Source organism: Puma concolor, chromosome C1 (genome assembly GCF_028749965.1).
Source record: "Puma concolor isolate L17-30 chromosome C1, mPumCon1.1.hap2, whole genome shotgun sequence".
Classification (NCBI taxonomy): domain Eukaryota; kingdom Metazoa; phylum Chordata; class Mammalia; order Carnivora; family Felidae; genus Puma; species Puma concolor.
The window spans coordinates 31,019,665-31,038,835 of record NC_141674.1 but is presented as its reverse complement, the minus strand read 5'-3'; the positions used below and the strand labels follow the sequence as shown (position 1 = coordinate 31,038,835).

General features: G+C 43.3%; 1 protein-coding gene across 1 annotated transcript in view; it reads left to right on the top strand.

Annotated features, from left to right (window-relative positions):
- Nucleotides 1–19,171, top strand: part of MYCL (MYCL proto-oncogene, bHLH transcription factor) — a 103,520-nt gene that overhangs the window by 30,804 nt on the left and 53,545 nt on the right. The gene's annotated exons all lie outside the window — the stretch shown is intronic.

Genomic DNA, 19,171 nt, shown 5'->3' with positions numbered 1-19,171 from the left:
GAAAATTTGCATTGTTTAGGGGTGCCTGCATGGCTCAGTCGGTTGAGCGTCCGACTTCGGCTTGGGTCATGATCTCACAGTCTGTGAGTTCGAGCCCCGTGTCGGGCTCTGTGCTGACAGCTCAGAGCCCGGAGCCTGTTTCGGATTCTGTGTCTCCCTCTCTCTCTGACCCTCCCCCGTTCATGCTCTGTCTCTCTCTGTCTCAAAAATAAATAAACGTTAAAAAAAAATTAAAAAAAAAAAAAAGAAAATTTGCATTGTTTAGAATAGGTGCCCCCTAGTCTGTGAAGTTTGACTTGGTCAATTTCATGATCCAAAGAGAATTCTTGATTCTTTTTTTCTAATCCTGCACTTGCCCGCATCTTTCCCTTTTCTGAAGTTTTATCTAGTATTCAGGCCAAAACCTTAAGAAACAACTGTGTATCCTCTTTTTTCTTCCCATACTCCAGGCGTCACCCCACATCCAGTTCATTAGCAGTCTTGTTGACTCTGCTTTCGAAAGATTTTGAGAACCCAACCCTGTCTCTGAAGTCCAACCCACCAAGTCTAAACTCCCATCATCGGTTACCTCGCTTACTGTGACAGTCCCCTAACTCATCTGCCTGCTTTCTCTCTTATCCGCACTATCAGTTCTCCACTCAACGGCCACAGGGAACTTTTCCAAAATATAAATCAGATCCCATCAGGTATATAGTCATGGGTCAATGTAAAAGGCACCGGGAAAACTTAGCCTCCTGTGTCATCCCTGGCCACACTGTAGGAAAGCCAGGGCCATTTCATAACAATGATGTATGTTCCATTCCCAGCAAATTAAAAAAAAAAAAAAAAAAAAAAAAAAGAAGGAGGTGTTGCTGCTATGGGAAATTATAAATAGCAGAGTTTGGCCTAATCATCTTGGCTCTTCTCCACACTTCATTGGATAGCCAGTGCAAATAACCTCTGAGCAGTCAGCATGAGAATGTTGGAAAAGTAGTCATAATAACCTGATATTTTCCAGATAGGTTTCTCCTATGCTACTTGCTTCTCTCATTACAAAGTTGACCTTTGATGAGCTAGTGAAAGGCTGGTTCATATGATGACCCAGAGTTGCTGCTCTGATGTTATGCCATCACTCAGCAGGAATGAATATGGGGGATTTTCATCCTTTTCCATGATGCCTTCCAGAAGGACCAATGGCCAGAAATCCAATAGGCAGAAAAAGGTTTTCTAAATCTCAGGCAGAGAGACATATTTACCATGAAGCTAATAAAGCTTAAGATTTAAGACTTCTTCCTTGCATGACACCCTTCTAAGGGCCTAATTTTATATTCCTATTTATGTATTCCTTTTCTTAAAAAGAACCCCACCTGTTTGCAATGAAGTTTACAACCCCTCCTCCCAGGTTTTGTGACAACTACCAGAAAAAGGAGATTTAGGGTGTTGATAACATGAGGAGCTGGGGGGAAAGAGCAGCAGATGCTGTGTCCCTGGGACCCTCTGTTTTGGTGACCCCTTTAGAAACCTTCTGTCCTACCCATTCCAAGTCACTCAACATCTATACCCTTAACTCCGCAATCATTGCTTCTTGCTCTTCCAAAGAATCCTGGCAAATTGCCAGCTGTGTGGACCCCCACAAGATCCCACTTAAAAAGATGATCTTAAATATCTTAGTTATGGAACCATATATCATCTTGATCATCTCTTTTCCACAGAATAGCAAGAGACCAGTTTGTAGTAGGTATTTCCTCTTGGCACATCTGTCTACCATCTAACATAAGAGCTGAGATACACTGAAGTCCTGTCAGGATGGATTTGAACTTCTTGGAACACAGTAGACTCTCTGGCTTATTAAATAAACTGAACTAAAAATGAGACCCTTTGCTTTGATCTCTGCCCCCAAATCACACTCTAGATTTGCACTGACTTAGGTAGCCCCATTTTTAGGCAAAATTGCACAAAGTAACTGAACAAGTGTTTGCCCTTCCCAGGTGTTGCACCCTTCTTCTTCATCATTTACAAAGTAGGACATTGAAGTCTTACTGAGTTACATCTTTAATACTATTTTGTAGGGGCACCTGGGTGGCTCAGTAGGTTAAGCATCTGCCTTAGGCTCAGGTCATGATCTCACGGTTTAGGAGTTCGACCCCTACGTTGGGCTCTCTGTTGTCAGGGCAGAGCCTACTTCAGATCCTCTGTCCCCCTCTCTCTCTGCCCCACCCAATAAATAAATAAATAAATAAATAAATAAATAAATAAATAAATAAAAGCTTTAAATAATAATAATAATAATAATAACATTTTTTAAATGTTTAAGAACCACCATTTCAAAAATACCCCATAGGGGCGCCTGGGTGGCGCAGTCGGTTGAGCGTCCGACTTCAGCCAGGTCACGATCTCGCGGTCCGTGAGTTCGAGCCCCGCGTCAGGCTCTGGGCTGATGGCTCAGAGCCTGGAGCCTGTTTCCGATTCTGTGTCTCCCTCTCTCTCTGCCCCTCCCCCGTTCATGCTCTGTCTCTCTCTGTCCCAAAAATAAATAAACGTTGAAAAAAAAAATCTTTAAAAAAAAAAAATAAAAAATACCCCATAAAAGGGGCACCTGGGTGGCTCAATCAGTTGAGCGCCCAACTCTTCATTTTGGTTCAGATCATGATCTCACAGTTCGTGAGATGGAGCTCTGAGTCAGGCTCTGCATTAAGGGCATAGAGCCTGCTTGGGATTCTCTCTCTCCCCCACTCTCCTTGCCCCTGCCCCCCTAGTGCACACACACTCTCTCTCTTTCTCAAAATAAATTAAATAAATAAATAAATAGATAGATAGATAGGTAGGTAGATATTTAAAAAAACAAAATAAAAACACCCTATAAAAACTATATGATTCTCAGACCTCACAAAACCCAGCTAATTGTATCTCTTCCACACTTCAGGGAGTGGCGAATCAAAGATTTCATTACTATTTAAAAATCAAGTTAATTTAAAAATCAATGTATTCCTGACTATACTATATATGAGAACATTCCACACTTCCCAGCAATGTGGAAGTCAAGGTAACAACTCAAGTTTTCAGCCTGGCTAAAAAAATCACTTTGCTTCTAACTTTACCTAATATTCTATGCCTCCTATGTATTAAGTATCGCATTGTCCAAGAGGTTCACCAGAAAACTACATAGTCAAATAAATCTAACAGTTTTCCCCCCTTAGGTTCTTACAACTGTATCATATGTAATAGTATTATAAGAAAGATGGGGAGGGGTCCCTGGCTGGCTCAGTCGGTGGAGCATGAGACTCTTGATCTTGGGGTTGTGAGTTCGAGCTCCACGTTGGGTGGAGAAATTACTTAAAAATAAAATCTGTAAAAAAAAAGAAAAAAGAGGGGCACCTGGATGGTTCAGTTGGTTAAGCACCTGACTCTTGATTTTGGCTCAGGGCATGATCTCAGGGATCGTGGGTTCAAACCCTGTGTCAGGATCTGTGCTGACAGCATGGAGCCCGCTTGGAATTCTCTCCCTCTCTCTCTGCCCCTCCCTCCTCAAAATAAATAATAAGCTTAAAAAAAAGAGAGATGAATTCCATTAACTCGAAGACCTCCACTCAGTGGGTTTAAATATCCATGTTACATATTCACAGCCTACTAGTCTACAATGAGAACTGGCACTCAGGGCCACTAGGCATAGACTTAGAGATCATTCCGGACATAAAGGGCCCAGCCCACACCCCACTCACCAAACCCTACACACTGGGACAGAGCTGCATCCACTCAGAGAGGGGGTACCCTTTACTAACTTCCTCTAAGGGGCCCTGTGGGACAGAGATGGCCCTACTGCCCGCGGCTGTGTCAAAACAGGAAGGAGAAACCTACCCCTCCCATACCTGTCCTACATAACACTTCCTCACCTACCTTCCCCCCCCCCACCCCCCAGAGGTTTATACACTTCTCCACTCTTGGGTTTCACTAATTGTTCCTGCCTTAGCTACCTCACTCCCTCTGCCCCCATAATTTGCAAAGCTGCCTCTCTCACAATGGAATTAGGACTTCTATTTGCAATGCAGAACAGTTTTGTTTCTCTCTTTGATCCTTGGCCTTCCAAACTATGTTCTCTTAGGCCTGCTGAGAATAATGAGCAGGCCTATTGAAGAGTCAGGTACCCGTTAATAGCTTCTCCCTTTCCTACACAAAAACACAAAGGCCCTGCCAAAGCTTTGAAACTAAACCCTGAGACTCCTCCAGTCTGTGCTCTTGTGTGTTATGAAAAGGAGCCCAGTGAAAGAAATAAAGGGACAAAGAGTGTTCTCTAGTTACAATTTCTAGTCTAGTTCTAGTTCTTTTTCTAGTTACAATTGTTTGCATTTTCTGATTTTTCTGAAATGAATATGCAGAAGCTCAGGGAGGTTATGTAACTTGCCCAAGGTCACACAGCTTAAATGGTAGCCTGAAAGTCAATCCCATCTCAGGACTTCAGATTGCAGGTATGGTTCTTTCCACCATAGCTGAGCTATCCCTGGAACGTTGAGGCTGGCTGCCAGGCCTGGAGTAGAAAGAGGCTTTCCCATAAGGAGAGAGACACATTACTGTCCCTCAGCCATTGAAAAATATGATACAGGATATAAATATCTCTACGGTCAAGAGAGCTGAAGAGAGCTGATCCCTTCACCCCTGAGTGGGCAGCCCTATGTACCAAGTTTGTGCTATGATCACTTCCCGATTCTAGCTGAGCTAATAGGATCTCTCCGTCTCTCAGGGAAATCTGTAATTAGAATCAGGGGTATCTAGTTCAATCTGGGAAGGTCCCTCAAACAGAGAAAAAATATGCTTGAGAGCTGTACTTTGGCCATCTTCTACCTGCTATGGGGAACAAAAAGCTAAGCAATGATGTTGAGAGAGAGGGAGAGTGACATATGTGAGGAAGAAATAGAGATTCCTGATGTTTTTAGTTACTGGATCCAGTAAATTCCTACTTTGTCTAAGGAGTCCAAAGAACTTAAGACAGAGGGTGCTACATCCCAAGCCAGTCATTTCCAGATTCTAAAAACTACAAATCAATGGCCATTTATCACATATTTCCATGTAACAAGAAGCCAAATGGTTTAGTGGCCAAAACCACGACAAGGGCACAGACTTCCTGCATGACTGGGGCAAGTTTCTTAATATCCGTTTCCCCAATTGTGAGATAGAAATAGTACCTTTCTCGTATGATTTTTGTGATGATTAAATGAGTGGTTATTTGGAAAGTCCTCAGAAATAATGACGGGAACATAGAAAATAGTATGTAAATGTTAGATATTATTCAACTTTTTTTCTTCTCCTTTCTCCTATTTTGTACATGGGGAAACTAAAACCCAAGAAGGCAAGGGTATTGCCCAAGGCCATGCTGCAATTACACAGTAAGGCTGGGCCCAGAACTAAAGTCTTCTGATACCGGGTTCAAGGTTTGGTCCATCGCCCTGAATGTCCCATAACAAACGACCTGTTACAGTGTTTCCTTGGAGAAAATGTTAGAACCCAAGCCCTGAGGGTATTATGAGATCTGATTAGGAAGTAGCCCCCTGCCTCTGCTCCTGGTTCGAGAACAAGGCTACTCCAACTTGGCCTGCCCAGCTGGGCCTCCATACCTGTACAATTGAGGAAGAGGAAGAGCGTTTGTAATGATAATGTAAGTTTTTGAGAAGTATTTTGCAAAGAATCCTGCTGCCAAAAATATGTCTCCTAATATTTAGGAAATCAGGAAGTGCAGAATCACAAGGAACCAACATCAATGATCTCAGCGGCCAGAGACACCAAAATGGGTGATTCATAGGAGGATGCCTAAATATGCACCCCAAACCTCTGTCTGCTGTCTGCCAAAGCCCTAGGCCTGATCATCACTGATAGAATAATAACAGCCTCTCCTTTCCTTCTGCCTTCCAAACTCACATGAGCACCTCTCGTTTTCAGGATACCTAGGACCCTGCTGTTAAGGGAATCTGGGAAATGTAGTTTGAGGCTTCCAGCCCCCCAAATATAGGGGAAATTATGGAAGGAAGTAAGAATGGTGTTCACCCAACAATCTGGTATGGTTTATTTTATCCCTTTGGCTAGTCAGTGACGTTTATATACATTTTTCTATCCATATTTAACTTTCAAACAACATTACTGTCCCCCTTAATATGATGCAAGTATCCCTCATATACATAAAGATGTTGTTATAGGCTAAGTTGTGTTCCCCTCAAATTCATATGTTGAAGCCCAACTCCCAGCAGCTCAGAATTTGACTATATTTGGAAATGGAGCCTTTATAGAGATGTTTAAGTGTGGGCCTTAATTCAGCCTGACTGGTGTCCTTATACAAAGAGGAAATTTGAACACATAGAGACGCTGGATGTCCCAGTTTCTTTACAACCTTGCAGGGTTTTGAGTAGAAGCATGAGCCGATCTCACATTTTTAAAATGATCACGCTGGCTGCCATGTCGCAGATAGAAAATAGGGACTAGGGTGGAAGCAGAGAGACCATTTTGGAGGCTGCTGTAGCAGTTTAGAGAGATGATGATGGCTTGGATCAAGGCGGTGTTAATGGTGCTGGTGGAGGTAAAGAGTGATCAGATTGGAATGCGTTTTGAAGATAGAGCCAATTGAATTGACTGATGGCTCAGATGGGGAGCGTGAGAAGGAAAGAAGTGTCAGGGAGATTTCAAATATTTTTGGCCTGAACAATTAGGAGAGTTAAATTGCCACTTACTAGGCTAAAATCAATCTGGGAGAGGAAGAGGGTCGGGTTACCTGTGTTGGGGAGCAGACTCAAGGTTTGGTTTTGACATGTAGATTTTGAGATGTCAGTTACTGATATAAATAGAGACATCAAATAGAAATGGAATCTACAAGTGTGTATTCAAGAGAAAAAATGAGGCAGAATGAATAGTTTGGAAGATGTCAGGATATTTAAATCCAAAGGACCAGAGAAGATCACCTATGCCAATGATTTTCCACTGGGATGTTCCACCCAGTAGAGAAGCATTTGGAAAATTGCCAGAACATTTTGTGGGGGCGGGGGGTGACATGATGATTAGGGTGGGGACCACTACAAGGCTTTGATGTGTGGGACCAGGGTTCCTGGGCTTCCTGTAATGCTTAGGACAATCCTGCACGACAGAAATTGTCCCACATTCCACATAAGTTTCAAATGTCCTATCGGACATTCGTTTGGTGGAAAATATATTGATTGTTTATCTCAGTCTAGAGCCTAAACCTATTCTCCACATAAACACAGAGTATTTTTTGTATGGTTTTAATATGTACTGAATATCTCAGGAACACCACTTCCGTATGATTACTTGATGGAAGAGGGTGCTTTGTCTTGTTCAGAAAATCAGCCGCACAGCTGCTCTCTGTGTTCGAGATGCCAGTCCAGTTCTCCTGGATCGGTCTGCATGTGCAGCTTTGGCAGGCATAGTGATTCTAGGAATGGCTGCAAGCATCTGATGATTACATTAGGGCTTCTGGTGAAGTTGTGCATAATTTATACATGTTCGAATATGTGACACTTTTCTGCGCTGGTTTCCTCTTCTTTCTCCTTATAATATAGGGAATTAAGTTCATTATTGTGAAATTGTGGGTGTAGAATGGTGTGAAAGGTACTCTCCATTTGCCCCTCCAGACCTGATCCACTCTCTGCTCTTGGGTTACTTGCTCTGTGCCCCAGGAGGCAGACTTTAATGAATGATGTCAATCAGCTCCATTGCCCAGTGGCTTCCTGTTGAGTTCGGCCAAAGGGAAATACTGCTCCCTCATCCTGGCTCTTCAGACCTTGGGATGGCACACAACTCCCTCCAGTGCTTCCTCATTCCTTGTCAGTTCCCTTAACTTTGCCCACATCGTTTTCAATAATCCCTTCATTAAACTGGCTTCAATTGGACTCAGCGTGAGTGTGCCATCTGTTTCCTGCCAGGCCCTAACTAATACACTAGTGACATTATTTCTGAATTTCATTTCAGGACAGCAAAGGGCAAATTACAAAAGATTTGTTATAAAAAGGGAGTAAATCCAGAATGTGGAACATTCTTGAGGACAATTGAGCTGGTTTCTGCAGTAAATCAGTAGAATGAAAAATAAAGGGAGGGGGAGGATTGCTAGAATTAAAAAAGATTGAAAGGGCACGACAACAAAATGTAATGTGTAGACCTTGTTTGGATCCAAATTTGGACAAACCCCGTGTAATAAGGCATATCTGAGACATGAAGGAAAGTGTAGTTGTGGACTGGTTTTAAGTGATACCAAAGAACATTTTTAAACTTTGTTAGGTTTGGTCAGGGCATCATGGTTGTGCAAGAAAATGGCACATGTCTTTAAGGATGCATACTGAAATATGTAGGAGTGAAATGACATGATGTCTGGGATTTGTTTCAAAATACTTCTGCAAGGGGGGGCACCTAGGTGGCTCAGTCAGGTAAGCGTCCAACTTTGGCTCAGGTCATGATCTCATGGTCCGTGAGTTCAAGCCCCGCATGGGGACTCTCTGCTGTCAGTGCAGAGCCTGCTTCAGATCCTCTATCCCCCTCTCTCTTTGCCCCTCCCCTGCTCGTGCGCTCTCTTTCTCTCTCTCTCTCTCAAAAATAAATAAACATTAAAACAAAATTTTTTTAAATACTTCAGCAAAGGGTGCCTGAATGGCTTAGTTGGTTGAGCTTCCAACTCTTGATTTCGGCTCAGGTTGTGATCCCAGGGTCATGGGATCGAGCCCCGCATAAGGCTCTGCACTGGGAGTGGAGCCTGCTTGAGATTCTCTCTCTCTCTGCCTCTGCCCCTCTCCCCCACTGGTGCTTGCTCTCTCACACTCTCTCTCTCCATCTCTCTCTCTCTCTCTCTCTCTCTCTCTCAAAAAAAAAAAAATACTTCTGCAAGGAAAAAAGAAAAAAAGAAAGGGATAGACAAAGCACTTGGTGTAAAAGGGTATAGATAAAGCAAATTCACTACTATTAAATGCTAATAATAGATATATGAAGATACATTGTACTGTTCTCTCTACATTTGTTTGTATGTTCGAAATTCTTTATGGTAAAACATTTTGAAACTAAATTAGATTAAATTTAAAAAGGACATTGTGAGGGGCACCTGGGTGGCTCAGTCGGTTGAGCGTCTGACTTCGGCTCAGGTCATGATCTCACAGTTTGTGAGTTCAAGCCCTGTGTCGGGCTCTGTGCTGACAGCTTGGAGCCTGGAGCCTGCTTCACATTCTATGTCTCCCCATCTCTCGGCTCCTCCCCTGATCATGCTCTGTCTCTCTCTGTCTCTCAATAATAAATAAATGTTAAAAAAAAAATTTTTTTTTTAAGGACGTTGTGTCTAATAGGGGCATCAACCAAGGCAGGAAATGAAGATAAGAGATTTGGATTGAAACAGGAATGTATCCAGGCAAGATCTATAGAGGGGAAAGGGGGCAAGAGAATATTGATAATAATGAGAACAAGGGCCCTAAGGTAGGTAAATGGGCAAGGTGAAGGGTAACAAAAAGGTGGTAGGGTCAATGGGCTGGATGTCCTGAAGAAGTTGAAAAGTTATTGGATTCAGGATACTGACAAGAGTGAGCCACAAAGACAAGTGATGATGGTCAAAGAATGATACTTAAAAATAAACAAAATATTAGCTTTAAGATCAATGAAAAAATATATATCTAAATTAAATATGTGGAAGTTTCATAGAATTAGTAAGTGAATCTGATGAAGCTACTAGATACAAGGTGAAGATACAAACAAATGTATTTCTATATACTGGCAAGAAACAACTGGAAAATGAAATTTACAAAGTAATACCATGGAAAATATCAAATTCCTAGGGATAAATCTACTGAAAAATGCATAAGACCTCGACACTGACAATTCCAAAACATTCTTGAGAGAAATTAAAGGCAACCTCAGTAAATAGATATTCCACGCTCATGAATTGGACAACTTAATACTGTTAAGATATCAGTTTTTTCCAAATTGGTCCATAGGTTCAATGCAGTCCCATCAAAATTCCAGCAAGCTGTGTGTGTGTGTGCGTGTGTATCTCTGTGTGTGTAAATTGACAAGCTGATTCCAAGATTTATATGATAATCAAGGACCTAGCATATCAAGAACTCTGTTTTTTTTAAGTTTACTTATTTATTTTGAGAGAGAGAGAGGCGGGGAGGGGCAGAGAGAGAGAGGGAGAGAGAGAATGTCAAGCAGGCTCCACACTTTCAGCACAGAGCCAGATGTGGGGCTTGAACTCATGAACCGTGAGATCATGACCTGAGCCGAAACCAAGAGTCGGACACTTAACCAACTGAGCCACCCAGGTGCCCCTCAAGAGCTCTTGATGAAAAAGCTGGAGGACTTACATCATCAGATTTCAAGATTTACAATAATAAATAATACAGAGCACCCTGGGAGGAGCAATAGACAAATAAATCCCTGGAACAGAATAAAGATTCCAGAAACAAACCACACATACTATATATATATACTATCTTTTTTAAAAAAAATTTTTTTAATGTTTATTTTTACTTTTGAGAGAAAGAGAGAGACAGAGACGTGAGGTGGGGATGGGCAGAGAGAGGAAGACACAGAATAGGAAGCAGGCTCCAGGCTCTGAGCTGTCAGCACAGAGTCCGATGTGGGGCTCAAACTCACACACCGTGAAATCACGACCTGAGCTGAAGTCTGATGCTTAATGGACCAAACCACCCAGGCGCCCCAATACTATCTTTGATTTACATCAAAAGTGTCACTGTAATTAAGTAGGGGAAGGATGATGTTTTTTTAATTTTCAAAACTTTTTTTAAGTTTATTTATTTTTGAGAGAGAGAGAGAGAGAGGGAGAGCTAGTGGGGGAGGGGAAGAGAGAAAGAGACAATTCCAAGCTGATAGCACAGAGCCCGACACAGGGCTCGAACCCATAACTGTGAGATCATGACCTGAGCTGAAATCAAGAGTCCGATACTCAACCGACTGAGGCACCCAGGCACCCCAAGGGTGATCTTTTAATAAACAATGCTGGAACAATTAGATGTTAGTGGAGAAAAAGGAACCCTGACCCTTAAAACTATGACAATAAATTAATTTGAGATGGATCATTGACCAAAACATCAACACTTCAACAAATTTCTGAATAAAACCATAGGCAAAATTTTTTTTAATTGGGGTAGATAAAGATTTCTTAATCAGATCAGAAAACACACTAACCATTAAAAAATTGATAAATTGGACTTAATTAAAATTTAAAAATATGAGGTGCCTGGGTTGGCTCAGTTGGTTAGCGTTGACTCTTGATTTTGGCCCAGGTCATGATCTCATGGTGGTGAGATAGAGCCCCGAGCCAAGCCTGCAGTTGGGCTCAGTGCTGGGAGTAGTTCCTGCTTAAGATTCTATCATTCTCTCCCTCTGCCCCTCCCCTACTTGCATGCGCTCTCTCTCTCTCTCTCTCTCTCTCTCACTCTCTCTCTCAAAGTAAAATAAAATAAATAAGAATGTTCATAGCAACTTTATTCATAATAGCCAAAAGTGGACAAAATCCAAACATACAACACAAGAATACAACAATTTGGGTTTTTAAAACTTTTTATTTATTCTTGAGAGAGAGAGAAAGAGACAGAGTGTGAGTGGGGGAGGGAAAGAGAGAGAAAGGGAGACACAGAATCTGAAGCAGGCTCCAGGCTCTGAGCTGTCAGGACAGAGCCAGGCTTCGGGCTCCAATCCATGAACCATGAGATCATGCCCTGAGCCGAAGTTGGCTTAACTGACTGAGCCACCCAGGCACCCCTGAGAATATACCAATTTGTGGTATGTTTGTAAAAGGTAATTTTATCAGCAGCAAACAAAATGAAAAAAAATACTAATATACAGAACAACACAGATGAATCTCCAAAACATTGTGCTAAGACAAAGAAATCAGACACCAAAGAATACATACTATATGATTCCCTTCATAAGAAGTTCAAGAATGGGCAAAACTAATCTATGATGATAGAAATCAGAATAGTGGTTACCTCTGGTGGATTGGGTATTGATTGAATGGGGCACAGGGAACCTTCCTGTGAGATGGAAGTGCCTCTGTATCTTGAACTGAGTGGAGGTTATATGGGTGTGTACATACAGGTAAGTTGAGCAATATAATTAGTATTTGTCCATTTTCCTGTCTGAAATACCGTGATACCAAGTTTTAAAATAAGGAGTTTCTTTTTTAGTTATAAAAGCAAAATAAATAGACACTTTTTACAGGAATTAAAACAAATGTAAGTAGAAGGATGAAACTAAGACTTGACTCCATTTCTGAGGACATGGGTCTATCTTCAACTCCCTGCCGGTCTGAGATGGGACAGAGGGAGGGCGTGTTTTCTGCAGATGACAAAGGGCAGATCCAGGATCTGTGGGGGCAAGCCACAAGGACATAGTTTCCATTTGAGATGAGGAAGATCGTTTTCACACCTTACTCCAGAAATGAAACAGGCGGACTTGAAACAGTCTGCGGTGGCAGTGTGTGGGAACAGAAGGCTCCCAGCCAGCCACAAGTCAGGGATGTGGTAGAGGGCATCCAATACCAGATGGGGGGTGGATTAGACCACCCACATCTCTTTCCTTGTGGCCTCTGCCACTGGGTCCCTTTAAGAAATAGTAGTGAGTGGAGGCACCTGGGTGGCTCAGTGGGTTGAGCATCCAACTTTCCCTCAGGTCATGATCTCACCATTGGTGAGTTTGAGCTCTGCGTCGGGCTCTGTGCTGACAGCTCAGAGCCTGGAGCCTGCTTCAGATTCTGTGTCTCCCTCTCTCTCTGCCCTTCCCCTGCTCATGCTCTGTCTCTCTCTCTCACACACACACAAATAAATAAACATTAAAAAATTTTTTAAAAGAAATAGCAGTGAGTGGCACAGCTCCTCTCACACACCAAAATGCCACTCCTATTAACAGAGATGGCCATGCCCATCTGCTGGCATCCATAGACTGCTGGAGAGCTAGCTCTGGAGTCTGGTCTCTGGTGGAAGTGAAAGGGCAGGCAAGGACACAGGACAAGAGTGCTAGTCCTTAAGAAACTGACAATTTGGTGGGAAAGCAAAAATAACCCTGAGCTGGGAGTGAAAGCTAAATTCTGATGGTTTTCAGGGCAAGCTTGCTCCAAAATATGCTATTTTGGCATACTGATTATTTTGAATTAAAGTTACTTAGGAAACAGCCAGTGCAAAAAGGACACTCTGACCCTCCTTTGTACCCTTGAAAGCAGGGAATAAATCTCCTATGTGAAAGATTACCAGCAGATAAAGAGACATCCTTACCGCCAGAGATGGGAATTCAGGGCCAAAGCCTATATAAACACACCTTGTTACTTTTACTAATTCACTACCCAGCCCAAATTTTGTTTAGAATTCCTTACTAACTGAAGCTCCCAAACATAAGTTTTCTTTGTCCTGTCAATTCTTTGCAGATTTATGTTTCTTTGCCTATAAGGTATAAAAGTTGACAACTTTGGTCACTTTCCTGAGATTCATATTTCTATGAGTTCCCATAAGTATGAATTAAATATTTCTCGTGTTCATCTGTCTCATGTCAATTTAATCCTTAGACCAGCCAGAAGAACCTTGAAGGGTAAAGTAAAATTCTCCCCTCCCCCCACCCAATAATTACATCTTGCTTCTGCTTCTGGAGGGCTGTGTGATGTTGTGCAACTCCTTTGCCATCTCTGAGCCCAGGAGCCAGGCTGGGTGGTTCCCCTGCATTCCCCAGTACAGACATCCTTCGAGGCTGCACAGGGGTCCTAGAGGGGAAGGCACTGGGATGAGTGACCACTATGACCACAGTGGGAAACAGGAGTCAGGGAGATTCCAGGCCTCATTCCCCATCTCTTAAACTACTGTTAAAGTTAACGGTTACAGTTACTGCCCCAATTAACAGCAACTGCCCCAAGAAACTGCCCCCTCCCTGCTTCTCTGGCCCTAGGTCACCTGCAGGACATCCCAGACTCCCCACAAGCTATCCAGGCCATGTTAGATCACCTAGGGGTAGGGATCCAGTACACCCACCCTAGGCCAGTTTCAGTAGGATCTCTGCCAGACAGAAGGCAATTTCCTGGATAATGAGCAATCAGAGCTCACTCTGGGCTTGGCCTCTTTAGGGCTTGGGCCTCACCCCGGAAAGGTCCTTGGGCCATAGCAATCAGGGACTTCCTTGATTGCCCTGGAGATATGAGCATTGCCCAGCTCTGCCCAGCTGCCCTGGAAGAAAAGAGGAAGGCCTGGATCTAAGCCAAAACACTCAGACCTAAACCTTCCCTGGCTCTCTACTTTCTCTGTCATTGCTGCTTCTTTCTTCTCCCCTCTATCTCCTGCCTCCCTCCCTGGGGTTACAAATAAATTTTAGCAAGTAGGGAAATTTGCAAATACAGAATCTTCAAATAACGAGAATCAAGTGCATGTTGTCCTAGGGGAGCCTGGAAGAGTCAGGGACGACTTGCAAAGAGACGCTACTTTGGCTGTTCCTGTAATACAGAGAGGTCCAGGCAGGGGGCTTGTGACCACAAACTAAGTCATGTGCTTTAACAAAGAACTATTTCTTTCCTATTCATTCCTAGGTATTTCGTTGCTGTCATAAATATGGTCTTCTCTTTCACCATATCTTCTAACTCAGCACTGAACAGAACTTTCTGTAATGATGGATTTGTTCTATAACTACGTTAATAGAGTAGGCACAAATCACATGTGGCTATTGAGAACTTTAAGTGTGACTAGTATGATTGAGAAACTGAATTTTAAAATATTTTTAAAAATTTTTTGTTTTGTTTGAGAGAGAGAGAGAGAGAGAGAGGGAGAGTGAACGAGCACGATCAAGTGGGGGAGGAGCAGAGAGAGAGGGAGAGAAAAAAAATCCCAAGACTCAGGGCCTGAACTCACAAACTGTGAAATCATGACCTATGCCAAAACCAAGAGTAAGTCACTTAACTAACCAAGCCACCCAGCTGCCCCAAGAAACTGAATTTTAAGTTTTACTTAACTTTAGCTATTTTTAAATGTTTATTTGTTATTTATTTTTTAAAGGGCTTTTCTATTTATTTTGAGAGACAGAAAAAGAGAAGGGCAGAGAGAGAGAGGGAGAGAAAATCCCAAGCAGGCTCCACACTGTCAGTGCAGAGCCTGATGTGGGGCACCAACTCATAAACTGTGAGATCATGACCTGAGCCGAAGTCGAAACGCTTAACCGACTGAGCCACCCAGGTTTCCCTATTTTTATTTTTTTAAGTTTATTTTTTTTTTAGTAATCTCTATACCCAGTGTGGGGCTTGAACTCATGACCCTGAGATCAAAAGTTGCATGCTCTTCTGACTGAGCCAGCCATTCGCCCCAATTTTAGCTATTTTAAATTTAAATTCAAATAGCCTCACAGTTATCATGTTGAAAAATGTAGTTTTAACTGATTGCAGTTTGTATATATAATAGGTATTAATTTTTGTATGTTAATTTCATACCCCATTTCCTTACAGAATGTTGTTTACAGTAGTTTTTCAGTTGATTGAATTGGGTTCTCTTGGAATACAAACATGTCATTGACAAATAAAGATAATTTTACCTATTATTTTCTAATTTTTATTGATTTTTCTTGTCTAATTGCATCAGCTAATACCTCCAATTAAAGGTTATATAGAAATATTGGTAATAGTGTGTATTCTTGTTCCTGATTTAATAGAATTTCTAAGTGTGGTTTCTTCTTTTGTATATAAAAATGATACAAACAGGTGACAAATAAATTGTTCTGTCCCCCTAGCTTGCTCCTCTGGTGCTCCCTGAGCTACTAAGTTGAGGTGCCACCGTTTCCCAAGTTAGAAATCTAGGGATAACCTTCATTTCTCTCTCCCTCTCTTCTCCCTTCCCTTTTCCTCCCCTCCTCCCTCTCTCTCTCTATTATCCAGGCCAACCAGCTGCCAAATCTGTCTTGTTCCCATTTCCACTGCCACCACCCATCTTGTACTTTTCATTGCCTAGAAACATTAGAAGAGCATTTGCTACATTAGTCACCCTGCTTCCACTTCCTTTTTTAAATTTTTATTTTAGTGTTTGTTTATTTTTGATAGAGAACACACTAGCGGGAGAGGGGCAGAGAGAGAGGGAGAGAGTCCCAAACAGGCTCCCCATTGTCAGCACAGAGCCTCATGTGGGACTCAGTCCCCAGAACTGTGAGATCTTGACCTGAGCCAAAACCAGGAGTTGGGCACTTAACTGACTGAGCCACCGAGGCACCCCACCCTGTTTCCACTTCTTCAATCCTTTCTCCACAAAGCAGATGATACGGTCTTTCTAAACTCTTGGTCTATCTTGTGGTGTCCCTACTTAAAACTTGTCAATGTCTTCTCTCTTCTCTTAGGGTAAAGATCAAAAGGCTTCACATGGCCCACAAAGCCTTGAACCATTTGCTTCTGCCTTAAAATCACTTTTCTGTTTAAATCCCTCCAATAGTTTTTTGGCTATTCTCAAAATAAAATTTGAACTCCTACTGAGGCCACAAGGCCCTGGATGGTCTAGTTCCTGTAGACCTCTCCAAACTCACCTCATACTACCTGCATTCACTGCACTTTGGCTGCACTGTTTCCTTTGAGTACTTCAAATACACCGAGCTCTTTCCTACCTCAGTCTTTGCACTAGTTGATTCTTCTATCTACAGTGCTTTCCCCCAAGCTTTTTGAAGGTCTGCTAATTCTCCTCCTTTGTGATTCAAGTCAAAAGCATTTTCTCAGAACATTCTTTCCTGGGCCCTCAATTTAAAATAGTCTCCACACCAGTTCCCTCTATGACATCACCCTACTTCTTTCATGGTGCTTCTTACAATCCAAAATTATCTTATTTATATGCCCACTTATTTGTCATTGGTCCCCACTGAGCATGTAAACTCTTTTATTTACCACTCTATCCTCAGAGCCAGTGCATGACACACAGTAGGCCCAATAGAAATATTTGTTCCAGGGGCGCCTGGGTGGCGCAGTCGGTTAAGCGTCCGACTTCAGCCAGGTCACGATCTCGCGGTCCGTGAGTTCGAGCCCCGCATCGGGCTCTGGGCTGATGGCTCAGAGCCTGGAGCCTGTTTCCGATTCTGTGTCTCCCTCTCTCTCTGCCCCTCGCCCGTTCATGCTCTGTCTCTCTCTGTCCCAAAAATAAATAAACGTTGAAAAAAAAAAAAAAAAAAAGAAATATTTGTTCCATAAAATGGATAGCCAAGGTCAGAGTCAATGACAGATCTTGGAATTCCTTCTTTGCAGTGTTGAAAGGTGTTGCTTGCCACTTTCTTCCAGCAGGTGGAGCCAAAGCCACACCTGTTTCTTAGCGAGAGTAGGGGGTGGGATGTAGGATTGGCATGGCTGAGGGCAGTAGGGCAGAGTCAAGAGACAGGCAGGGTTTTCTGTAGTAATGCTGGATCCAAGCAGAGAGGAACTAAGAATGCGCTTCTCAAAGGATGAGTAGATATGAGCTGTCCAGAAGGCACGTGGTGTTGCCAAAGACCCAAGGAGTTTCTGGGATCCCTGGGTTGCTTTCCTACTCACCCCCCCCCAACCCCCCATATCATCTTCTAAGAAATAAGCAGGGGGTCTTTGAGGAGAACAATTTTCTGTGAGCATGAAACTGAAGAGGGGGTTTTCAATTCCCAATCTCCATTGTACAGCTGGGGGAAATGGAGGCCAGAGAAAGGCATCATGGTGGGTCAGCGCCAGTTGGGTGTGGCTCACAAAGCCTTCTTGCTGGAGCTTGCGTTTAAAAACTCAGCTGCATAAGCCCCACCCCACCGTGCCCAGCCCTGAGCTCAATATGGGAGACTAAAGTGGAAGGGGTGTGGATTCTCAAGAGCTGCCCCAAGGGACAGAGGTGCAGGAATTGCTTTAGAGAGGCATTCTGGAGCCAAGGTGTATTGGACCAGTGTCTATCAGATGGACCAGGGGCCAGAGTATGTTCCAGGGCTGGGCAGGTGGCCTGGGGGCGCTGGGGAAATCAGCAAAGGTCTCTGACTTCCTCTTGAAAGCAATGGGGACTCACAGAAGGGTTTCTAAATAGGATGGCCACTTAGGTTATCTTGGATAGTTTACAGAAGGAATGTGAGGAGATCAAATCAAAGACAGAGACCAGTGAGGCTGCTGGTATAATCCTCCTGGTGAGAGACCGGATAAGTAATTGTAGGGATGGGAAAGAAGCAAGCTTGAGTGGTTTAGGAAGTTTAAAATAATTTTTATTTTTTTAAAGACAGGATTTGGTGGGTGTTGGGAGTACAGGGAGAGGGGAGGTAGGAGTGGGTTTCTGCAAACATTATCTGAGTCCCTGAGCACTCCAACTACAAAGGCCAACCCAGAGCCCAGGGCCCTTGGCCTGCCCAGGCAGCCTGACCCTGAGATGGCAGCTCTAAAGGCAGCAGGACCTGGCTTGGAGGTGACCAGACTCTTGGTTCACACAATGGCCTAAAGTAGTGGGTGAGAGCACTGGCCTTATAGCCAGACAGAATGGATTCAAACATCGTCTCCTCTGATGACCTCGGACAAGTTACTTTTCTGTGCCTCAGCTTCCTTATCCGTAAACTGGGAATAATAATGGACTCACCTCACAGAGAAATTATGCATCTGGTTGTGCCTGTTAGTAACACTTGATAAATTTATGAAAGTGGCCTGGCAGAACTTCAGAGCAAAAATGGAGCCTCCCCTTCTCCCTCCGAAAATGGAGCCCTAGACCCAAAGTAAAAACCAAGCCTGAATAGCGCACACACTTCTCTTCTCTGGCCTGCATTTATCCATCTATAAAATAGAGAAGCTGGACTGGTACCCCTGATCCTGCCAGCTTGGCCTAAGTGTATGAGACCCAGTGATGTGCTGGGGGGCAAGTAGAGAGCTGACTGTTAAATTTTTGGGAACTTCTGTTAGTACATCCATTGGTAGGTAACCTGAAATTGGCTACAGCAAGAGCATTTACACCATGGAAACAGACAAGCGCTATAAACCAGGTCTTCCCCAGCAGCCTCCTCCCCACCAGAGGTGGTTTTTCACCGGCACACCTGTGGGGAGAACCCTTCCTCAACCAACACACAAACCCAGCCAGGTACAGTCTCACTTTCCAACACCATCATTAACAGCTACGGGGAAAGAATCACAGGTCTCGGGACCCCACACAGCCCCAAGCACATAGGATATGTGCCAGCTCCACATGCTCAGGCAGGCACAGAGCAGAAGGCACAGGGCACAGGCCTGGGCAGA